This window comes from Gorilla gorilla, chromosome 14, assembly GCF_029281585.2.
Source record: "Gorilla gorilla gorilla isolate KB3781 chromosome 14, NHGRI_mGorGor1-v2.1_pri, whole genome shotgun sequence".
NCBI lineage: Eukaryota > Metazoa > Chordata > Mammalia > Primates > Hominidae > Gorilla > Gorilla gorilla.
Genome location: NC_073238.2, coordinates 59,167,661 through 59,192,773, shown reverse-complemented (window position 1 = coordinate 59,192,773; position 25,113 = coordinate 59,167,661). Strand labels below are relative to the sequence as shown.

The window sequence follows — 25,113 nt, the reverse complement described above, 5'->3', positions numbered from 1 at the left end:
GCTTTCATATAGAAGTACAGCAGGAAGTATTTAAGTTAGATAAAAGGAAGGACTATGTGACAGAATGATTGAGTGCAGGACTGGGTTCCCAGGGGGATTACAAAATCTGATTTTTATTCATGGACTTTCCTACTAAATAACTGAAATAATAAGGGTGGCAAGACGTAAGCTTATATCACCATTTTTTAAAGGTCTGTGCTTTGGGATTCAGAGGAAGTGGGAGGGAGTGCCTTGTGAACAAGAGGACCTGAGGTGACTTCAAAGGCTGAGCTGGCCTTGGGATTGAGGTCGGGCTTGGAAAGAAGAGTGGGAGGGTGGTGTGGAGCAAGGTGGAACAAAGGAACGGGAAGGACAGAGCAGGTCAGGTGATCTGGAATGTGGCCCCTCTGAAGAGGGCTGCGGCGGGATAGTATTAGCAGGCTATGTCAGGGCTGGATTATGGAGAGCCTGGAAAGCTTGCCCAGAGAATTTAGATTTTACTCAACAAGCAACGAGATGCCATTTTTCCAGGCTTTTGAGCAGGAACAGGAAATGATAGAAACTGTGCTTCAGGGATCATGGGCTTTTAGCGACTGAAGGGGATTTATTGTCGTGTGGTTCATTGTTGCTCAAACTCTACTGGCATCAGAATCATTTGGAGGGGGAAGTCCTTGTGAAAATTCAGATTCTCATTTGTAAGTCCTGGGTGGGTGGGGCTGGGAATCTGCAGGTGAAAAAAGCCACTGACGATCCTAATACCAGTGATCTGAGGCCCACACTGGGCAAACACTGCTACCCCCTTCTGTGATGCCCTGTCCAAGAGGCCCAGGGAAGCCTTTGAGAAACCCACAGAGTACCATTGAGAAAAGGAGTCAGCCCTAAAACAAGTTTAGGCCCAGAGAGCTGGAAGCTGACATTGGACAATGCCAGTTGAGTAGGAACTTCTGTGCCCCACCCCCACGTTTTTTTTTTTTTTTTTAGACAAGGTCTTACTCTGTCGCCCAGGCTGGAGTGCAGTGGCACGATCTTGGCTCACTGCAACCTCCGTCTCCCCTGTTCAAGCAATTAACCTGCCTCAGCCTCCCAAGTAGCTGGGATTACAGGCACCTGCCACTGTGCCCGGATAAATTTTGTGTTTTTAGTAGAGACGGCGTTTCACCATGTTGGCCAGGCTGGTCTTCAACTGCTGATCTCACGTGATCCACCCGCCTTGGCCTCCCAAAGTGCTGGGATTACAGGCGTGAGCCACCACACCTGGCCCTGTGCCCCTTTTCGTTCCCCTCCCCACACTCCAATCTTGGAGGACCCCAGAGCCTCGAAAGGCAGAAGGCCAAAGAAAGAAAGAAGTGGCTCATACCTGGTGTGATATTTAACCAGCACATTGCTATTTTTTGACCAGCACACTGGCTTTTCAAGGAAAAAGCCATGCCTTGTAGCATTTACCTGTTTCCATGGGGTAAATACTCCCAGTGTGGCCATCTCAGGCTACCAATACGACGTCACTGAACACAGAGTTAGGAAGAGAAGCCCACCATGGGCTCCTGTGAGGCAGTAAGAGCCTGCTCCAGCAAACCACCACTTCGAGCTGGAAATCATGCCCAAGTTGGGCTGGGGCCAACTATTTGAGAATGAGGACTGAGCTGTTAAACAGTGTATTGTGCTGGATTGTGTTTTATTACTTAAAGTGGCCACAGGGCTCCCAGCACTTTGGGAGGCCAAAGTGGGCCTCCTGAGCCCAGGAGTTCGATACCAGCCTTGGCAACATGGTGGAGCCCTGTCTCTACAAAAAAGACAAGAATTAGCTGGGCTTGGTGGTGAGTGCCACCAGCAGTCCCAGCTACTTGGGAGGCTGAGATGGGAGGATCACTTGAGCCTGGGAAGTCAAGGCTGCAGTAAGACGAGATCAAGCCACTGCACTCCAGCCTGGGTCACTGAGTGAGACCCTGTCTCAAAATAAACAATAAAAATAAAGTGACCATAGGGCTTTCTGCTACTGCTTGAGTTTTCATCCACTGGTAAAGAGAAAAATGGAACAAATTTCAGTTTAGTGATCGTGAGAAACCAAGAGTAAATTCACATTTTGGTCACATCCTAAGGATGGTGCCTGTCCAATGGATGGGTTGCTGTGAGAAATTAGATCTTGAAAACCTGTAAGATGTCTTTTTTAAAAAGAATTATCATCAAAGGGAAATATAAAACTGAAAAGTATTTATGAAATCTGAGCCCTCAAATTGAGAACCACAGATGTCAGGTATTCCGTAGTTCAGGGCGTTTGTTTTGGAGAGTTTTCTTTGGTGTTCCAAAGCAAATATCCTCAAAAGGAAAGCAGTTGTCTGATTAAGAAACTCTGTACTCTGTTCAAAGATAGTACAGGAAGAACCAACTAAAATGTGGGTAAGACCTACCTCATAGGTACACTATGAGGATTAAATAAACACATTTGAATGTGTCTGATACACAGAGTAGGTTTGCTGTCAATGCTTCTGGTTTTTTTCAGAGCCACATTCCCATTTTTTTTTTTCTTTTCTCTTTTTTTTAGACAGAGTCTTACTCTGTCACCCAGGCTGGAGTACAGTGGCATGATCTCAGCTCACTACAACCTCCACCTCCCCGGTTCAAGCGATTCTCCCTGCCTCGGCCTCCCAAGTAGCTGAGATTACAGGCGTGCGCCACCACGCCCGGCTAATTTTTGCATTTTTAATAGAGATGGGGGTTTCGCCACATTGGCCAGGCTGGTCTCGAACTCCTGACCTCAGATGTGAGCCACTCTCCTCAGCCTCCCAAAGTGTTGGGATTACAGGCGTGAGCCACCGCGCCCGGCCCGTATTCACTTTTAATTATGTTGGGTTGCGTTCATTCCCTGTTGGGGAGCTTCATCGTGGTAATGAGTGCGAGGCAGAACAATTTCTATTTCCAGTCTATTCTCGCCCCTCCTCTGTTGAGGATGAATGTCACAGATGAACCTTCGCCTCAGAGGGAGAAGGAGGACCTTCTAAGTCCCTGCGGCAGTTGGGGGTGTGAGGAGTGATCTTAGCTTTTAAGTGGGCTTCAAAGTGTCCTCTGCTAGTTGAACTCTTCGAAACTTCCACAATTTGTCCCCAGACTTCCATTAACACAGTTTCTGCTAGTAAACACAACTTATGTGTAGCTTAAGCCACTGAGGACACCAGAGCCACAGCTCCCCTCCGCCGGCTATCCCCAATGGCTGACTCTTTGCATTTCCCTAATTCAAACAGTAGACTGCTAAGGCATCAACCGCTCCCTTGAAATGCTTCAAATCGAGGAGGGCCTTGGAAACCACACGGAGTTTCCATCTATCATGAACGCCTGCAGTAAGAGACTTTCTCCACTTTTCTAAGCTACATTTACAGACCGCCACTCTGGCTGCTTTCGGTGACACAAATCCTGCCTTCAGCCGCTGGGTCATCAGAACCTGGAATGTTCCAGGCTTCCGGGCAGTTCTCATTCCTGTTTTTTCAGAGGAAAAGATCCACTTTCAGGGACGGGGTGGTGCCTGTGGCCAGCCTGGACCAGCGCTGAGGGGAGGGACAGATTCGGGCAAGGCACTGCGCGTCTGTGGCACACACCCTGTCGGCGGACACCGGCCAGTGCAGCGTGGCCTCCACTGCGCGGTGTTATGACGCCCCGCGGTCCCCACTTCTTCACCAGCCTCTAACATTCAAACCCCAGTTCTTTTGGACTTTGCAGGAGCTTTTGTGAGGAATTGTGAACAATGACTCATCCAATCTAGTGTCTACATTGGTGTCGACATGGTACCTAGCACCAGGAGACTGGATGAGATCACGAAAGACGCAAGAGTAGATTGAAGAAAGATTCAAGGGCCCCTGCCAGGAGAGAAACAGTAGAATGCGAACCTGAACGGTTTAAACCGTTGCAGACTCCGCGCAGGCGCAGGAGCAGGTTAGACGCCTACGGATGAACGCGATGGAGCGGGCGGAAGCCGACCGAGAAGACTCAATTTGTCTAGGCTTGGAGCTGTAGTCGTCGTCTCCCACATGGTCTAGCGGTTAGGATTCCTGGTTTTCACCCAGGCGGCCCGGGTTCGACTCCCGGTGTGGGAACGCCGAGGTTTTTTTAGACTGGCGTTTCGTCGATTTAGATTCTTCCTAACTCAGAAACGGCATGTTTTTAGCCAAAACTGTAATTCCATTTTAAAGCACGCGGGACGCATCGGGGCTGAAGGGAACCAAGGAGCTACCCCTGGGGCGGGTGTGAGGTTCAAGCGTACTCAGACCCCAGCCACCTGCGGCAGGCGGCGGAAGGGACGTATCTGGCAACAGCGTGAAGTCAGCTTTTGAAGTGAGAGATTAGGTCTGAGGTGAAGGAAAGCGGGGGAACCAAGCGGTCGCATGCCGAAATACACCCGCTGGTTTTTCTCCAGTATTTTCTCCTTGTACTGTGAAGATGAGCAAATGACCAAAAGAGTGCTCTTTTTTGAAAGAAAAAGGAAAGATGCAATTTTAGAACATTATAGGGTTTTTTGTTGTTGTTAGGATGATGCTGGGAGAGGGAGGGAGGCATTGCAGGGCTTTTAAGTTACCTAAAGTCATTCTAGGACAACAAGATTTCTAGAAAATACATATATTAAAGCAGGGTAGTTCAATGTACAATTTGTTGTGTTTGTGATGCAGAGAGTTAACTAAACCAGTTTGGAAGGCGGGGAAGAAAATTAGGTTATAACAAATACTGAGGCTCCAGCCGATGGCAAAACAAAACAAAACAAAACCAAAACATTTTCCTCTTGATATATTTATTTGACACATTGTGTTTAAAAAAAAACTTTAAGAATTTGTGATATGCTAGATTAGAATTAGAAGTCTTAGTATTGACGTGTGACAGTTTCCAATTGTTATGCAGATAAATGCATCCCTTTGTTATTAGATGAGATTATCTAGAATGAAGACTATATTTAAAGACTAAAATAAAGACTATAATTTTTTTTGTTTGTTTTTTGAGACGGAGTCTAGCTATGTCGCACGGGCTGCAGTGCAGTGGCGCGATCTCGGCTCACTGCAAGCTCCGCCTCCCGGGTTCACGCCATTCTCCTGCCTCAGCCTCCCGAGTAGCTGGGACTAGAGGCGCCCGCCACCACGCCCGGCTCATTTCTTGTATTTTTTAGTAGAGACGGGGTTTCACCGTGTTAGCCAGGATGGTCTCGATCTCCTGACCTCGTGATCCCCTCGCCTTGGCCTCCCAAAGTGCTGGGATTACAGGCATGATCTCGCTCTTGTCCCCCAGGCTGGAGTGCAATGGCACTATCTCGGCTCACTGCAACTTCTGCCTCCCGGATTCCGGCGAGTCTGCTGCCTCAGCCTCCCGAGTAGCTGGGGTTACAGGGGCCCACCACCATGCCCAGCTAATTTTGTATTTTTAATAGAGATGGGGTTCCCCATGTTGGTCAGGCTAGTCTAGAACTCCTGACCTCAGGTGATCCACCCACCTCGGCTTCCCAAAGTGCTGCGATTACAGGCGTGAGCCACCGCACCGGGCCTATTTTTATTTTTTGATTATTATTTTAGATTATTTTACTCTCAGATGATATTATTATCCCTGTATCAGTCAGTGGCCCTGTAGGAAACTCGTGATATATTCTTAGCAGAGTGCTTCATCAAGGATTATTTAAGTTTTTCTTAGGGTTTAGGGAAACAAGAAGGGGTAATGCAGCTCTCACAGTTCCTGAGCCTAAGGGGGAAGGCCAGGGAGGATAGCTGATGCCGGGGGCTGCCAGGCAGAAGCTGTGTAGTTTTTGTTTGCTTTAAACTTGTTTTTAGGCCAGGCGCAGTGGCTCATGGCTATAATCCCAACACTTTGTGAGGCCGAGGCGGGAGTATCGCTCGAGCAGGAATTGGAGAGCAAGACCAGCCTGCACAGCGTAAGGAGACACCGTCTCAAAAAAAAAGAAAAAAGAAAAAAAATTAGCCAGGCAGTGGTGCGTGCCTATAGTCCTAGCTGCTCAAGAGGCTGAGGTGGGAGGATCGCTTGAGGCCAGGAGTTCGAGGCTGCAGTGAGCTATGATTGCTGCTGCACTCCATTCTGGGCTAGCGAGATCCTGTCTCCAAAAAGCAAGACAAAAACTGCTTTCAGATGGCAGGTGAATTCCATTTATATGAAGGCTGTCATGTCTACTCATCCTATTAATCATTCATTTTCATAAAATAGAGTTTTGACCTCATGGATTTGACAGAAGCTTTCTTGAGACGGCTGTAATATTTGGTGGACTCAGAGCATAGTAGATATTTCTGAAGACAGGTACTTAATGATATGAAAGGGTTTAACTTTGTGGGGAGATGGTTACTTAAGTTATATTTGGCATTTTTATGGCTTTGCCTTTTTGTAAAACATTTTGCCATAACTTCCATTCATCATCCTCATAGTCTTTAGATTCATAGACTATTTGAGCTGGAAAGGCCCTTAGCAGTCGTTTAACTTAGACCCTCGTTTTACCCGGGAAACATCTATTCTGAGATTTTATTTCTCTGATTCCCTAGTATTGGACTTCAGATTGTATCCACAAAAGATTGAATTCCTGTCTGGTGCTCTAGCCAGACACCACTCTCTCCAAATCCTGGCTTCAAGGAGCGGGGCTTAGGGGGATTGAGTGCAGAGAAGATTCATTTATTTATATTTATTTATTTATTTATTTATTTATTTATTTATTTATTTTGAGATAAGGTCGCCCTCTGTCGCCCAGACTGGAGTGCAGTGGCGCGATCTCAGCTCACTGCAATTTCTGACTCCTGGGTGTGAACGATTCTCGGGTCTCAGCCTCCTGACTAGCTGGGATTTTAGGTGTGCGCCACCGCACCCAGCTAAGTTTTATGTTTTTAGTAGAGATGGGATTTCACCATGTTGGCCAGGCTAATCTTGAATTCCTGACCCCAAGTGATCCGCCTGCCTCAGCCTCCCAAAGTGCTGAGATTACAGGCGTGAGCCACCGTGCCTGGCCAAAAAAATATTCTCTTGTATTTTTGGTCAGTGTTCACAGTACAGCTGCATAAACATAGTAGTAATTTTTCTAAGTGAAGTTTTTTTTAAAAAAAATTCATCATATATAATCATTTCTAGAAAGTGATGAGCTTAACCTGTTTGGGGTATTTGAACTAACCATGTGTTCCTGTATGCTTTCATTTTTGCATATAGTCATAAACTCTGATGGATTCCACATGATAATTGCTTTGTGCCCCTCAACAAGTGTATTTATAGTCATGCAGATTCATATGTATGTTCCCTCAGAGTATATCTGATGCCGCATGCAAAAATATCCTAAATAATTACATTAACACTTCATATATTAATATGAAAGCAAATATGAATTTTAACTCACCCACACTGTAAAGCTGAATAACTTGGAAAAACACTGACTACTTGGAAAATCACTGGAACAAATAATCAAAAAATCAATTTGCAAACTTCTAGAAGACCACAGGGCACTGGGTAATCATCCCACATTACTTTGTGAAAAACAAAGCTTATCAGATGAATCTAATTTCCTTTTGTCGCAGAGTAACAGCCGTGGTAGATGGGGGAGCAATCAACATAATCTATCCCGATTTAAGAAAGCTTGGGATTTTGCACCTTGTTGTGTACTCATTAAGAAAATGTAGGTATGGCCGGCATGGTGGCTCATGTCTGTAATCCTAGCACTTTGGGAGGCCGAGGTGGGTGGATAGCTTGAGCTCAAGAGTTCCAGGCCAGCTTGGGCAACAAAGCGAGACACCCTCCCAACCCCGGCACCGTCTTCTACCCCTCCCCGCCGCCCGTCTCTACAAAAAACACAAATCGCTTCCTCCTGCCCCTCGTCTCTACAAAAAACACAAAAAATAGCTGGTGGTGCACGCATGTAGTCCCAGCTACTCAGGAGGCTGAGATGGGAGAATGGCTTCAGCCTGGAAGGCAGAGGTTGTAGTGAGCCGAAATCGCACCACGGCACTCCAGCCTGGGAGACAGAGCCAGACTCTGTTTCAAAAAAAAAAAAAAAAAAAAAAAGAAAGAAAGAAAGAAAGAAAGAAAGAAAGAGAAAGAAAGAAAGGAAGAAACAAAGAAAGAAAATGTAGGTAAGACTATTCCTGTTTCATAGGGATACAGTCAAACTGAAATTGGGGGCTCAGCTTTATGCAAATAGGCAACTTCAACACAGTGTGTGCAAAAGTGACCTCTTTCTCCTTCCCAAGTCCTTTTCTACTTGGATTACTTATTTTTTAGTGTCATCCAGGTTCTCCTTGTTTGAGTTACTTAATCTCTCTGTTCCTCAGTTTCCTAGAATCTAACATGGTGATAAGAATGGGACCTACTTCATAGGGTTATGAAGATTAAATGACATAATGCGCATAAAAGGCTTAGCCCAGTTTAAGGCCATCACCGTCATCATCATCACCATCATCATCATTGTCATCATTGGCATGTTTAGTCCCTCTTTCTCCTCCACTCGCACCACGTCTAATGAAAGCTTATTTTATTTTACTATTTATTTATTTTATTATTTTATTAAATCTTATTTCTACCTCTTCAGTTATGCTCACATATATTCTTATCTACTTCCCTGGCCACTCTGCTGGTTTAAATCGTCTTGTTCTCTGGACTATTGCAATAGGCACCACACTGGTTTCCCTGACCCCATCTTGCCCATCTTCTCTATCTTGCATTCTCCTGGCTGTTACAGCACAGAGCTGAGCATGCTGCTTCCCTGCCCTAAACCTGAAGAGCTTTGTCTTGCTGAGTGCTCCCAGTCTGCCTTTGCAGCCTAATTCCTACCTCTTCCCTCCATGTATCCTAGATTCCTGTTAATTTCACACTGTTTCCTGTATCTGGCCTTTACTCAATTTTTCTTCTACTTGAGACGCTCTTATGCCCTTTCTCTAAATATCTACATCTTATCCATCCTTTAAGGCTCAATTCGAACATCACATGGTTCCTATAGCTTCCCTTACCTCTCCTGTGGATGCTGGTTGCTTCTGATTCCCATGGCATCTTGTGTACTTCTCTTCCTATACTTACTCCTTTCTAAAGTTAGGTCCTAGCTTAGATGTCATTTCTGTCCTGACTGTGGGTGAGATGCTTTCTCTGCACATTTCCCTCTCATTGCATTTACCACACTTGTTGTGGCCCTGCTAGATTTTACTCTCCAAGGCCAGTGCCATGCACACAGTAAACACTTAATAAGCATGTGTTGAAGGATGTGTGAGCAGGACAAGGACTTTATTGATTGGAATACCTTAAGTTTCAAGTTACAGAAAGCCATTGGAACTCCACTAGGGGAAGATTGTTGGCTAATGTAACCAAACTGTGTGAAGTAGAATGGGATGGCTGGCCTTGGGGACAATCAGAATCAGTGTTTTCTCTCTGTGTGTCAGATTTATTCTTAGCTATCATGGATCAACTGCTTCCACATGGCAAGGGATCTGGGCACCCTGGCTCAGTACTCATTCCTCCCAGCTTCCCCACCCGAGAAGGAAGGTCTTTCTTAGTTTCTGTTGGAAAGTGCTGGGGGAATGTGACCTCGCCTAGGCCCTGGGCCCTGCCTAGGGTTGATGAATGTGGGGTATTATGATTGGCAGCTCCTATTAGAACCACAAGGTAGAGAGGAAGGATGAACTGGTATTAAAGTTAAGCCAGAGAAATTAAAATAGTGGTAGTTTAACATAAAGAGTGGTGATTTACCATATTTACAAGGTTGCACAACTTTGTAAACATACTAAAAAGCCCTGAATTGTAAAAGACTGAATTGTATGGAATCTGAATTATATCTCAATTAAGAAAAAATTAAGCCAGAGATGAAATCTTGCTGGCAAAAATAAGCATTTCTATATTCTTTATATTTGGGCTATTCATGTATTCAGCAAACATTTACAGTGTGTCTAGTATGTGCTGGCAGTTATCTAGATTTACACTGTAGTGGGAAATAGCACATGCACAAACACACAAAAAGGGTAAGAGGGTTGGATTTCATTCTAAATGTGATGGGAAAGCTCTGGAGGTTTAGGGGTGGAGAGAGGTCCACCCCCTGGATGAGGACCTTCTGGACTCTAGGGCCTTCTGGCTGGTGCTCTGCTGTGGTCAGCACAAACCACACCTTGGAAGGAAGATGAGACTGTTTTAAGAGGTCTCTTGAGATGGATTCCAGAACCCTCATTTTCAGAATTTGGCAACTTTGTCCTAAAATATAGTTTTCCTTGTGGACTAACCCAGATCACAGTATGCTTTGCTTTAAGGCTATTTGCCCAGATTTAGCAAATCTCCAATATTTGAGGGCACAGTTTCAAGACTGCCCTCACTTCTAACACCAACTGCAAGTTTGGGGGAGTTTCCAATACCACCCTCAGGTTTGATGATGTTCTAGAAAGATTCCAATAACTCAGTGGAAGCTGCAATATTCACGGTTATGGTTTACTGCAGGGAGAGGACAGAGACTGAAATCAGCCAAAGGAAGGGACAGAGTCTGGGAGGGTTCTAACTGCAAAACTTCTGTTGTCCTCTTTCCATGTGGAGTGTGTGGGCCCTCCTGATATTGATGTGTGACAAGATACATGCAGTATTGACAACCAGGGAAGCTCACCTGAACTTTGTTATCCAGAGTTTTTATTGGGGCTTCATTATGTACGCATGATTGACTGATTGTCCGTGTGATTGAACTCAGCCTCCAGCTTGACCGATACCATGGGACACAAAGCCCCCACTCTAAGGCACATGGTTGGTCTTTCTAGCATGACTACCTCCCACCCTAAGACTACTGAGTATGGCCAGCCCCACCCTACAATCTGAAGTGATCAGCCCCTGCCCTAAACAAAGATACTCCTATGAGAAATGACATAGATTTCATCCCAGAAGCTGAAGGCAAAGGCCAGACCTCTCTTTGGGCAAGGCCAAATTCTTTTTTTTCTTTGTTTGTTTTTTTGAGATGGGATCTCACTCCGTCACCCAGGTGAGAGTGCAGTGGCGTGATCTTGGCTCACTGCAACCTCCACCTCTTGGGTTCAAGTGATTCTCCTGCCTCAGCCTCCTGAGTAGCTAGGATTACAGGCATGCACCACCACACCTGGCTAATTTTTGTATTTTTTAGTAGAGATGAAGCTTCACCATGTTAGCTAGGCTGGTCTTGAACTCCTGATCTCAGATGATCTGCCTGTCTCGGCCTCTCAAGGTGCTGGGACTATAGGTGTATGCCACGACACCTGGCCTACCACTCATTATTTCTTCCAGTTTTCTTTTCAGTAGAGATGAAGGAAGAAGGATTGTCTATTGCCACAAACTGTTTGCCGAAAGATAGGTAAGTGTTCAGAGCAGCAGCTCAGGGGAAACCTGGAACATGCTGGTTCTGACCTCTCTCCATCTTTTCTCCCGACTTTCCAAGGGGAAGTTCCCAAAAGAGGGGTAAGGAGGGGCTGGGAGGAGCAGCAGGTTTTATGGGAGGCCTGCCTTGTGTGCCCTGAATTTTAAAATGGAAACAGTAGGTCCTTGGGGTGAATCTGATGCTGGGGATTTCTGCGTCATCAGAACTGCAGGTTAGTTGCGGGGATGACGCCCGCATTAGGATTTCCACTGGAAGCTTCAAAGCAGTTGCAGAATTGGAATGCTGCTGTGTGCAGCAAAGGGGGGCCTGTCAGGACTTTGCCTGGATGTTGCAGCCCTTAACAGTGGACCTGGGGAGCTCACCTTGCTGTTGTCAGGGAAGCCCCCAGTGGGTTTTGGCTCTGTTGGCTGAACACCTGCAGCCCGTGCAGTTGCACCACTTTCCACCTGACTCTCTCATTATGCATAAGCTTAGCGAGTCTAAGCATCGACCTCACCATTTATTTCTTGCCCCTGGGTGCCTCTCCATCCAGTGCTGTTTTCCACTGTAAGCACTCATACAGGGGGATTGTCTTCAATGTGTTCATTGAGTCTAAGGTAGGAACAGTAAACTTGACAGTTATCAGAAGTTGGAGTAATTTTCCATAACCTGTGCTCGTTAATGTCCTGATTGGGGTTAATTGATTCAGGGGAGGCGGAGAGAGAGCGAAACACTAAGAGAAGTGAAGGAGGAATAATCAGAATTTGGCAACAGCTTGGTGGTGGGGCGTGAAGGGAAGGGATGATTTGTTGACAACCCCAAGATGATAAGCATCCCCAGAGAGACAGAGAAGTGGGGCAGAGAGAATGAGATTTGTCTCCTCTGACAAATTTGAGGCACTGCTGGGATATCTAAATGGAGCAACCTAAGAGGGCAGGAAACACAGGCTGGAACACCTTTGAAAGCAGACACCTCTGGGGGCAACTGTAATTTCCAGGCAAATAGGAGGCTTAGGGGTTTTCTAACTGAGCAGTGCCTGGCTGTTGCAATCACGGAGTGGTGGAGGAAGGAGGGAGACTGTGTGCACCAGCAGGTGTGACAGGTTCTGTCGTGTATCTGGCCTTCACTGACAGAGATAAACTTTGGCATAGAACCCTCTAGACCTGCAGTGGCAGACATCTTGAGAGTAGCAAATGTGCACCACATGGCTCAAAGGACCTGCCTGCCCATCGCAGTCATCGTAGATTTGATATTTATTATGATCGTTTTCCGACAGATGGAGTAAAGTGCCTTGAGGAAGATGTGATTTTTAATGTGTGCAACGTTACAGTATGAGCTAACAGGGGGTCTGGGGTGCTTGTTACTCCATTTTTCACAAGTCTTGGTCAATAAAGCCTGCAAATTTTCCAATCCCTTCTGATCTTGTTACATTATGTGAGGAATCAGTCAAAGAACCTGACTCCCCAAAGACCCTGCAATTATTTTGTAAATGGGATGCTTTAATGTTGGCACTTAGCATCTTGCAGGCTCTGCGTGTGACTGTGGGATACACTGGGAAGGTGAATTGGTACACATTTCATGGAAAGTTGCTTAGCATGTAATACCTAGTAAGAGCCATAAGCATGCCTTTCCTTTCACTTGGTAGTTCTACTTCCAGAAATCTACATCTTTGATACATCAAGTATCAAAGAAGGGCAAAGATACAGATTATGAACAACGATGTTTTTCCTTACAGCATCACCCGCAATGATGGCAGAGAAGGGACAAGATTCCAAGCCAGCTGTGCTGCACCACTTCCTCCCCTCCCCCAGGGCAAGGCGGTTGGTCCCTCTTCTCACCCTGAAACAAAACCTAGATGCCCTGGGCCTTGCACAGGAAATGCTATTTTGGTTATAGGTGATATTTTTTAGTAAACCAAAAGTGTCAACCATTCACAAAATGCTCTTCTCTAGCATTTGAAGACTTTTTAAGCACATAACCTAGATCCCGTTGATTTTTTTCCTCTGGGTAACTTCCCTCTTGTCAGAGTGCACCTTTCCTTATTCTCTTGCAAATGAAAATTGAAGGCGTTTTGTTTGTTTGTTTATTTATTTATTTATTTATTTATTTATTTTTTAACTTAAATTCTTGTAAGGTGGAGTTTTGGTCTGCTATTCCTTAGCTGGGTGTGGAAGGCCCTGGGGAGATTTATCAGAATGAATTTCTATATCGAGAATTACAATAATTTGAGCTCTTATTTAAGGGGTAGCAGAAACAACTGGTACTTTCACAAGCTGGAAAGAGGCCAATGTCAGATATGACAAATACAGTAATAAAAAGGGAAAATAAAATTCACTTCCTAGGAGGCTCAGCAATAATAAAAACAGAATGAAAAGCTTGGATATTTAGAGAGAGGTTCTGTCTCTCACATATATATGTATGTGTGTGTGTGTGTATATATATATGTATGTATATATATGGATTTCTTCTCCAGAGTGGTTGTCTCTCACATATATATGTGTGTATTCATATATGTATATAAATATATATATATATATATAAAATCATTCTGCTTGTAGGAAAGTTAGACCCTAAGTGTTCATGAATGTCTAGTCTCCTGTTACTCTTGTCCTCACGTTGTGTCCCCCATAGAGCAAACAGACCTCCAAGAAAGGAAGATACAGTGAGTAAGACCACAGCTCTAGGCCTAGCATGGTGGCTCACACCTGTAATCCCAGCACATTGGGAGGCCTGAGGCAGGTGGATCGCTTGGGGTCAAGAGTTCGAGACCAGCCTGGCCAACATGGTGAAACCCCATCTCTACTAAAAATACAGAAATTAGCTAGGCATGGTGGCGGGCCCCTTAATCTCAGCTACATGGGTGGCTGAGGCAAGAGAATCACTTGAACCCGGGAGGCGGAGGTTGCAGTGAGCCGACATTGCGCCACTGCACTCCAGCCTGAGCGACAGAGCGACTCTGTCTCAAACAAACAAACAAACAAAAGCTACGGGTCTTATCTCAAGTAAATTATTGTCAAATTTTAAGAGTTCTGCAACTTCTTGTGAGCCTATTATTATTTCAAAACAAAGTTTTAAAAAGTTTAGTGAGAAGAATAAACATAAGGAACCTATAGATTATGTGGGTTCAATACGCTGACTACCACAACAATCTGCCAGCGCACCTAAGTGCATGACACAAAGATAAAGGTAGGTCACTGCTGAATGAGGGTGATTGGCTTGGGAGTCAGTGGTAGAAAAGAGTCAGAGGGCCTGGAAGAGAATACCTATGCTTCCACTGCTCCATCGGCACATAGACGAAGCAGCTGCTGTATTCTGTTGGTTCTTTAGTTTTGAGTGACCAGGTGTAGATGTGAGTCCCTGGCATCGCAGTTCTCTGTTCCTTTCCTCACCACCAATTGCTTCCTTGTTTCACCCAAAGTTGAACTGGGTGAAACAAGTTCAACAATCCTTGGAGATGTTCTGAGGGATCAACCGTGCAGCCAGTGCAAGATTCTTTATGAAGTTCATGTCGCAGATTCATTCTCCAGCTTCTGCTTGATCCATAAGCCCCTGGCAAGCAAAATGAACTCAATGACCAGACACCAAGCAAAAAGCCTGATACTGGGGCATTGTTACTTCCCCCGTTCTGGCAGCCCTGATGCTCCTGCTAAACCCAACCTTCTCTGGTGAGTTTTCCAACTAGTCCAAATTATAAAAAAGCCAGCAGATCTGGGCACAGAGCCTTGGCTACTTTCACCAGCCTTTTGAGTCCAAAAGCTGGTTCCTCGTTGTAAGTGGTTGCCCAGCACACGGCTCTGAAAGGAAACCTTCACAAATCCTTTTCACTTGGCCTTGTAACTTGAGCTCACGCTCCCTTTCTGGCAAGGACACTGTGGAAAATTCCCTGTGCATAGAGAGCTGGCTCCAATTCCCAGCAATTCTACGAAGTTCTCTGTAATGGTAAAAATTGGAGCAGCTTAAACATCTCCAAAGCACGGAGATCTAAAAGAGTACCTCAGGCACTGATGACAAGAAACAGAGTCCTGCTTTTCAGGATGGAGCTTTTAGAAGTCAGAATACATTTGCCATCAAAGGTTGTCACAGTGACTGATTCAGCCTGGAGAGTACTGCACATTAGCAGGCCCTTAATATTTGGAATTTCTTGGCAGAGCTGTCCCAGCCCGTGTTACCTTTCTTTAGGTTACCTTTCCTATTTTCTGTAATCATAGGCAAACAGCTACAAGTTTGTAGAGAAATAAAGCTGGTGGGGAGGGAAGAGAGTTAGCCCTGAGGAGCGGCGTCAGCCTTGATGCATGACTTGGGATGACCCTGCCAATGTGTGACCTTGGGGAAAGTTCTGTATTTTGTTCAAATCCCGGCATCATCTATAGGAAGCAATAGAACACACAGTGCCTGCCTGATAAGGTTAATGGGATGATGGCTAAATAAGCTAATGTGTGTGTGTGTGCATGCCGCCCAGTCGGCACACCTGTATTCCCACCCCTCCTCCCTCCTCCTCCTCCTGCTATTCCTCTTCTTTTCTCAAACTGTGATTCAAAGTGTTTTAACTGCTGGAACTTTTCAAAAATTCAATCAAATATGCATGTAGAATCACACACAGAAAACAGATAAAAACTCAAGCTGCTGCAAATGAAGCACTGATTCTGTTCCTTCTTCCTCCCCTTAGCAGTGGCTTCCACAATTCACGAGCCATAGAGATGGCTTTTCTCATTGCCTGGGAGTCCCTGCAGGGCACATGGGATTGTATCGCAGGCCCCTGGCTGCTCCCCATCTTCCGTGGCCCCTGCCTCCCAGATCTGGGCACCTGAAACCTTACCGTAGAGGGCTCTGTGTGTTTGGGGTTTAAATAAAAGCCCTCTGGACTTGAGTCCTTTCCATTCCAAGTGTTTTTTTCTGACGAACTCATTTTCCAGAGGAACGGCTGGGCTGCCTGAGAGCTCTTTCCAAGCCTGAGACTTCTTTGTTCTTGTTTAGCAGTTTGAGGAGAGCTGTATCCATTCTTGTTTTGTGTCCGTGTGTCAGGAAGCTGGGAGGCACTTGGTGTGCACAGCCTTTTACTCGGGCTTATGTGTTTACCAGGATTTTATTGGCACATGGAAAAGAGTGATGGAAAGAGGTATGCTGGTGCACGAAGGGGTCAAAGGGTAAATCACACAACACTTGAATGTGAACTTGAACTTGCTGCCTGTACCTCTCGGGGTCTGAAGGCCTGTCTCTGGAGCATGGCCTCAGTGTGAGGCTGTTCCTGCAGGGCCCACCTCAGAAGGCAGCCACCACAGCTAGAATTAGGCAGAGAAACCCCTAGAACTGTAAGGGCTCCAGCACTTCCCCACATAACTCGTCCCTATCCAGCCTCCCTCTTATTTTGGCCTACTGTTTCTTGCAGGACTATCGAGAGCCTTGATGGAAGCGGCATATCCCTCACCCCCAGGGAGGAGCAGGCCAGGGCTGGGAAAAGGGCTTCTCTCCCTTTCTGTGGCTCTGATTATAGATGCTGGACTTGGAAGATGAGGACGGGCTGGAGTCCTGCCCTGAGCTGGGAGTCGGAATGTACAGTAGTGCTTTCAAGGTCTTAGTCATCAGTAAACAGAGCTATTATGCGCTGTGTCTGGATGTGTTCTTTCTTCTGCTGTGTGGCCTGTGGTTGCCATGGATATGGCTTTGTCTTTGGAGGCCCATAACCAAGGAGGATTTAAGTAAAACCTGATGGGTCAATATTTCCATAAAACAAAACAAAACAAAACAAAATAAAGAAAGAAAGAAGAAAAGGGGCCACTTTCTTAAATAACTCCAAGAAAATCCTTAAACAGTTCCGAAATCGTGACCAAAACAACAACAAAATCCTCAGGCTTTAGTTGCCAGAACCTAAACGGACACACTTTTTAAAAAGTACTCAGAATTAAAAAAGATGAGGTCTATTGATGGCTCTGATTGCAGCAAGTGAAAATGATGGCATTTCCCCGTTGAGTGTTTTGGACAATATAAAGTTACATTTTTTTTCCCAGCCAGTGCTCATTTTTCAGAATGCTTCTCGATTTGCCATTTGTAAGATGTGTCATATTCCAGCATATAAATGAACCTGTGTTTCAAGCAAACAATTGTTGTTTCTGTCTGACACAGGGGATTCGGTGACATTTGGTAATGAGTATGGAAGATGGGTAGATTGAATTAAGGAGGCTAAAAAAAGGAAAGAAAGAAGAAAGACTCATTCCTGCATAGTAACCAAACAGCTCTGCGTCTTTGTTTGAAAACACAGGCATACCCTCTGAGATTCCTTATAAGTCACTCTAAAGAGAGGTGCTTGGTAAAGCAAAGGTCAGAGGCTGGGAGCTGGGGTACAGCCACCACTCTGCCATGATTGGGCTTTTTGCTCAAGGACCGTATGCGTTTTACTGGGATGCTCTTTGGTTATGTTTCTCTATGTTTCCAGAAACCACACGCCCAGGCCAGGAAGAAAGCTGTGGATTCTAGGATAAGAACCCCAGCTGAAGTGTGCTGGGTCCCTGGCTTGTTTGCCCACAGCTTGGAAGGACCTGCTTCCATAGTGTCTTTGCCAGCATCATGATGTTCCCTCCTCCCCTTCCCCTAACACCCCAGCGTTTTATCATGCACCTTGCTTCCTTCCCCAGTCACTGTCGCTGGCTACAAGGCACCTCTAATGAAGGAGTTGCATCTGAACTGTGATTATCCAGCAACCTCTTTAAGTGAAGTGGAAAAAAGTGATGTTAGTTTCCTTTCTGTATGCTTGAGATTTCCCATGTTTGTACTTAAACACCGGCTTAATCCTCAGCTTCTGCTTCCCTGCCTGCCTCAGGACTTCTCCCCAGTCCCCTCCTATGATGTCACCTGGCAACTGCTGGAGCTTCCCAAGCAGAGGATTAGGACATTCTTGTTTTGACTCCAAGAGCTTCAACGCAAAGGCCTCTGTGGCTGTTAGGAACAGGGAGGGCAGTAATGCGGCTGGCCAGCTGCCACCAGGGTCAGTGGTGGCCAGCCTGGATGAAGAAAGGAAGCTCGTGCTTGAGCTGCCTCTGGTAGGTCCTGAGAGAAAGGACTTGCCTCCCAGACCAAGTGTAAATCAGCTCTCAAGCTTGCCCCAGCTGCTGCAAACTGCCTGGGAGGCTGAGGTCATGCTCTGCAGTGAACAGAGACATGGCAGCCAGCAAGGCCAGGCTGAGCAAGGCTTCTTGGTTTGACTGGGCCTGATTCACAGTAGGTCTGGAAGTGCCAAGAAAACTTTGAGTGTGCGGATGAACATTCTGGTCAAGTGAGGCTGTGAACCACCATATCAGACCCTGAAAAGGAATTCTGACCCCCTGGCTTCTGTAGAGTTCCTCCTGGGCCACAGCAAATGGGACAGATTTCATGGACAAGCCAAGGGCTTGATAAATCTTTACTTGACACCAGTCTGAGAGAGACAACTCTGATCTGGATTGAAAGGAATTTTCTGATTTTCCAAGTTGGTAAAATGGAATAGGGGGGTGCCTGGGATTTGGATTGGAGGATGACTCTGAAAGACCCTGGGAAGGTTGTGAAGCCTGCAATGACATCTCATCTGGAACATTACAGAAAATAACAACAAGGAAGAAAACAAGAGAGGCAGTTAAAGGAACCAGCATGGCGCTGAGGGAAAGCCATTCTAGCTTGGATTTTAAATGAACACAAACAAAAGATGGAAGGAGGGGCATGTCATGAAGGGTGTCACAAAAGAATAGCAGGAATCTGTATCTGAGTGTCAGGAAAAGCTGAAGTCCAGAATACGCTACGACTTGTGGAACAGCAGCTGACATGAGAATAATGCCCCATGGTCTGCAAAGCATTTTCATGTAAATGATCACATTGATCCTCACAATAACCCTGTGAGAGTGGGGATGGGAGTTATCCTCGAGTGTGGAGGGGCTTCTCAGAGGCAAAGCTGGGATGAAAGCCCAGATCATCTCAGGCCAAATGCTGGCCTTTTCCCACCATTCCACATCATTTTCTATGTTACATCGCCCATATTTTGATGATGTTTGGAGTAAGAAAAATGGGATGGGGTTATGCTTTGGGAGATAGGGTAATGGAGGCGGATGCTAGAAAGCAAAATTAGTTGCTCCTATTTTTTTCCTCCAGTATACATCACAAAGCAAAATAATCTCTAAAGGACAGAACAAATGTCTCAAGATGGGTGAGACCTTTAAGGACTCTCACCCAAGGTGAGAACTCACCTAGCTCTCTAGGCCCAGGGCTGGACATTGAAGATGGTTGTTTGCAAAGGGACCTGATTTTCTCCTCCCTAATGGTTCTCACCCCAGACATTACTTGCACAGTATCTGTGTCCACAAGACTTGAGGGACTGTGGCCAGTCCATGTGCTTTCCCCATTGACAGCACAGGCAATGAATAACTGACCACAGACAGGTCTGCAGTGATTTCTTTGAATTTATGGAGAATGACAGGTATGCCGCAGAGAGAGGAAGTTACCATGATTTACAGGAAAAGAGAAAAAGTATATTCAATAATTTACATACCAATTAGCTGACATTAGTCTCTGAGATACTTACGTTCATTTCAAAGGTAAACCTGAAGTCTGAAAACAGAGTCATATGAGCCCATTTCATCTATCCCAGAGACCTGACTGGAACCCTTGTCTTGGGTGGCTCAAAGCTGAGATGGGGCTATCTGAGCTGCCATGTTCTAAATGCAGAGAAAAGGGGTTTCAAGGCAAGATTCTCTTTTGTCACTCTCAGCCTTGCTTTTAGGATTAGTTGTTCCATTAAACATTCAGCCTTAATAAAAAGGAGGTTTTACAATCTGTGTGTGCTGAAAGATATGTATCTTAGAGGAGTTGGAATTGGAAGAGGAGGATACACTCAATGTGGAAGTTTAGCGATGCTGTCAATTACCAATACTTATTGTCACTATCAGAATTACCACGTGTACAAGTGTAAACACTGCAGGCAGAGTACTCTTTAAAGGACATTGAATAGATGGGGACTGGGCCCAGGAACCCAGACTCACAGAGGTTTCTTCAGCTCCTCTCTTCTTGTTGGGAAGAACAATAGTTAAAGTTGGGCATGTCACTGCTTCTTTCCCTGACCTTTCCAATGTGTGAAAAGAGGGGCCGGAAGGAGTATGAGCTGACTCCATCTCATGCCCTTCAGCCCTTATTCACTGCACTGTAGCCATAAGGGTCTTGGTTCTTCCCCTCAACACACCCAGTGTGTTCCCACCTGGGGGTTTTGGCGTCTGCTGCTCCCTTTCCTGGACCAACAACTTCCTGTCATTGGAACTTCAAGTCAATCAGTGTCTCCTGGGAGAGACCTTCCCTGATCCATACCCACTGTGTTTTCTTCATAGCATGCTGAATGTCTTCCTAGCAGTCTGAAATTTCTCCATTTTTCTTCTTCCCATTCTCTTTCCCCTTCTCCTCTCTTTTCTTCCTCTGCTCCTCCTTCTCTTCTTCCTTGCCTGTCTCTCTCCAGCTAAAATGGGAGTTCTGTGTCCTTGACTGTCTGTTCACCAGTGTATCCCCAGTGCCTAGGATGGTACCTGAGCAGGTGCTTGACAAACAATTGTTGCAGGAACGAGTTGACTTACCCCACCTTTTTTCTTGGCTGCTTTCATTTAGACTACTTAGAGACATGATGATCATCTCTGTTCAACAAATGGTGAATGGGCTTTGATATTTTTGATGTCTGAGGGGGTCTCTAATAACCTGAAAACAATCCACAGTGACAAGCTCAGATCACATGTTCTGGAGGCATCTCTAAGGTGAAAGAAACTGTGCTTCTATTTTGGTACGGTAAATGAAACCTCAGGGAAAGCTGAGAAAAAGGAATGGGGCAAATTCCATCTGGGAATGTAAAAAATATTGCTAGTAGGAGATAAGCCTGCTTAGCGTCTCTCAAAGTATCCATTATTCAGATCTGTTGTGCAGGCTTATCAATGTCCCCGGGCAAGATCAAGACAGGAGCTGAAAGAAGGGTAAGGATAGTTCAACGAAGAGAAGAAGCTTGGGCAGCTGAAGAAGCTGAGGAAACGCGTCGCAGGAGACGGTGGCTCAACATCTAGAATTTCTGCTGATTTCATTGAGCAACAGGGGCACACCCTATCTCGACCTCGGTTTAGCAAAATGGAGGTGGTACTGCTGACTTTTCTTAATGGGGAAGGTAGAAAAGTGTGGGGCCTACAAGGGCATCTTTTTAAAAAAGATCCCAAATAACAGTCACTTAAACAAAATAGAAAGTTCTATCTTGTGGAACCTTCTGACCCCTCATCTGGGCTGCATGGCAGCTATGAGGTTGTTGACCCAGTTGCCTTCCACTTTGTTGTTCTGCCATCTTTGGATGTTGTTTTCATTTGCATGGTTGGCACTACCACATCCACATTTAAGCCAGAGAAGGAAAGAAAGGGAAGACACTCATTTTTCAAGTGCATGATCTGGAAGCTGCACACATACCTTCCATTTGCAACCCACTGGCCATAACTTTGTCTCCTGGCCATGCTTAAGTGAAAGGGAGTCTGGGAAATGTGGTTTCTAACTAGGTGGCCCAACTAAAAATTCTACAGCCATGAAAGAAAAGGAACAGGGATATCAGTAGACAGCCTCTCTGTCACAGGTGATGGAGGAAATTATGGCAAAATGCCATGTAAATACGGTGAAAATTCTCCTTTGCATCTGCCCCAGGGGAGGAAAATAAAATGGGAGTGGAAGGCTCTCTGTCAGGTCTTTGCAGAGCAAAGAACTGGATAGATTTTTGACAAGCAGACCGATGAAAATGTATTCCTACAATAAAGCCCAGTGATAATATATGAGGTATACTAGTGCCATTAAACAGCACAAGTGTAGCAATTTTATTTTGTTTTGTTTAATTTTACTTTAAGTTCTGGGATACAAGGGCAGAATGTGCAGGTTTGTTACAGACATATCGTGTGCCATGGTGGTTTGCTGCACCTATCAACCCATTATCTAGGTTTTAAGCCCTGCACTCACTAGCTGTTTGTCCTAGTGCTCTCCCTCCCCTCGCCCCTCACCCCACAACTAGCCCCAGTGTGTGATGTTCCCCTCCCTGTGTCCATGTGTTCTCATCATTCAACTCCCACTTATGAGTGAGAACATTCGGCGTTTGGTTTTCTGTTCCTGTGTTAGTTTGTTGAGGATGATGGCTTCCAGCTTAATCCATGTCCCTGCAAAGGACATGATCTTATTCCTTTTCATGGCTGCAAGCAATTTTGAAATCTTCATTAGAATGTAGCGCCTACCAGGTAATTTACCTAATCAGTCAGAATTCTGCTTCAGGCTCCCACCATCAACCATTTAGAATTAACTATAAAGCAGGGTCACTGTGGAGTCTAAATCTAGAGATACTCGAATGTAAACTCCGTAGATATTAAATTTGTGGTAGGCACTTATTCATAATTACAAGATACCTACCCAATGCATAACGCTGTGCTAGTAGGCAGGCAGCTCTGCTCTTGAGAATAAGAGAGATGTACCCTGAGAGTTCAATAACAAATCACCTACTTATGAGTTAAGGTACTCATTTTTTCATTCATTTAGCAGATAGAATACTTATTGGAAATCAGACTTATGGTATTGTGAAGGGGCTGGGTATATTGAGGAACAAGGTAGACAAGATTCCTGTTCTCAGTGTGAGAAAAAAGGCAGGGAAGGAAGTTGAGTTAAATAGACAGGATACGCTACAGGGCCAAGTATGAGGATGGAACCAAAGAGAGCCATGACAGAGAACGTGGTGAGTAAACAGGAGGTCAGTGAGGGCCTCCCTGCGTCGATGACATTTAAGCTGAAACCTAAAGAGTAAGAAGCGGTCAGCCACACAACGAGCCAGGAGAAGAGAGGTAGAAGAGGAGAAGAGAGGTAGAAGAAGAGGTAATTTCCTGTGTTAGCCAGGCAGTGCAGTGACCCACATGGCTGGAGATTACTGAGAGAAGGGGAGAGGGCTGGTCCTAGACAGTTTCTAGAAGGAGGTGGAGCTTGGGCTGGTCCTTGAAGCACAGGTGAGGTTTGAGATTGAGGCAAGGCTGGAAGAAAACATTTTCAAAGCAGAGTGATCTGTGAGGGGCCTGAGCAGTGTATGTGCAAGCCAGGGGGTGGGCAGGAAAGGTTCATGTTAGGGAGTAGTAAGACAGAAGGCTGGTAGCAAAGACATGTAATTAACCTAAATGCCCATCAATGGTAGAATGGATAAAGAAAATGAGGTCTATATACACCATGGAATACTATGCAGCCATAAAAAAGAATGAGATTGTATCCTTTGCAGGGACATGGATGGAGCTCCTGGAGGCCATTATCGTTAGAAGCTAACACAGGAACAGAAAACCAAATACTGCATGTTCTCACTTACAAGTGGGAGCTAAATGATGAGAACACATAGATATGTAGAGGGGAACAACACACACTGGGGTTTTTCGGAGGGTGGAGGGTGGGAGGAGGGAGAGGATCAGGAAAAATAACTAATGGATACTAAGCTTAATACCTGGGTGATGAAATAATCTGTACAGAAAACCTCCATGACAAAAGTTTACCCATGTAACAAGCCTGCACCTGTACCCCTGAACTTAAAAATAAAAGTAAAAAAAAAAAACAAAAATAGTCAACGCAATTTTGAAGAAAAATAATAAAAACAACTCTTGCTGTAAAAAAAAAAGAGAAAGAGGCCTGGTGTGGTGGCTCACGCCTGTAATCCCAGCACTTTGGGAGGCCAAGGCGGGAGGATCACCTGAGGTCAGGAGTTCCAGACCAGCCCGGCCAACATGGCAAAACCCTGTCTGTACTAAAAATACAAAAAATTAGCCAGCTGTGGGGGCAGGCGCCTGTAGTCCCAGCTGCTCGGGAGGCTGAGGCAAGAGAATCCTTGAACCCGGGAGGTGGAAGTTGTAGTGAGCCCAGATGGTGCCACTGCACTCCAGCCTGCGAGACAGAGTGAGACTCTGTCTCAAAAATAAATAAATAAATAGAATAAATAAATAAATAAATAAAAGAGAGAGAGAGACAAGGCTGGAAAGAGAACCCCGGGGAAAGTTCTGGAAGGTTTGAAAGGCCAAGGAGCTTGAATTCTCAAAGATAATGTGCAGCAATTTGAGTAGGAGACAAATACGATTAAAGCGTGGTTTTAAAGAGATTTTCTACATGCCAGATCAGAGCTTCTCAACCTCCGCACTATTGATGTTTTGAGCTGGATAATCCTTTGTGTGAAGGGCTGACCTGTGCGTTGTAGGATGTTTAATAGCATCGCTGATCTCTAGGTGCCAGCGACACTCACCCAGTCATGACAAGGAAAAATGTCTCCAGACATTGCCAAGTGTTTCCTCGGAGGCAAAAATTGCTCCTCGTTGAGAATTAATGCTTCTTATTTTTTTTTTTAATTGGTTTAGTTTATTTTTACCACCAAGAAATTAAAATATATCCTTTTATTGCTTCCCTTCTCCCCTAGAGGATATATGAAAGCTATGCAAGAGAACATGAAAAAAAAAAAAAACAAAAACCCAGAGAAAATGCCTTAAAATTTTGTTTCTCTTCCTATGTCTTTTAAATTGTGTACTGGGTTGAACAGTGTCCCTCCCAAATTCTTGTCCACTCCAATTTGGAAACAGGGTCTTTGCAGATGTAATTAAGATGAGATCATATTGGATTAAAGTGGGCCCTGTATCCAATGACTGGTGTTTTTGAAAGAGGTGGGGACACTCAGAGACAGACACACAGGCAGAGACTGGAGTGACAAATCTACAAGCCAAGGAATGCCAAGGATAGCCAGGAGCCACCGGAAGCTAAGAGGGAAGGAAGGCTCCTCCCCTAGAGGTTTCCCAGGGAGCATGGCGTGTGGCACATGGTGTGTGGCACCAGCC

At 45.3% G+C, this 25,113-nt stretch overlaps 1 long non-coding RNA gene and 1 other non-coding gene across 2 annotated transcripts; both read left to right on the top strand.

The window, feature by feature from the left end:
• Nucleotides 1–2,522: 2,522 nt before the first annotated feature.
• On the top strand, nt 2,523–13,607 carry LOC134756996 (uncharacterized). Its single transcript, XR_010130567.1, has 3 exons — nt 2,523–4,140; nt 11,197–11,263; nt 13,002–13,607. It is a non-coding gene; the product is annotated as an uncharacterized lncRNA (long non-coding RNA).
• Nucleotides 3,990–4,061, top strand: TRNAE-UUC (transfer RNA glutamic acid (anticodon UUC)). Its single transcript has one exon. It is a non-coding gene; the product is annotated as a tRNA-Glu (tRNA).
• Nucleotides 13,608–25,113: the final 11,506 nt, after the last annotated feature.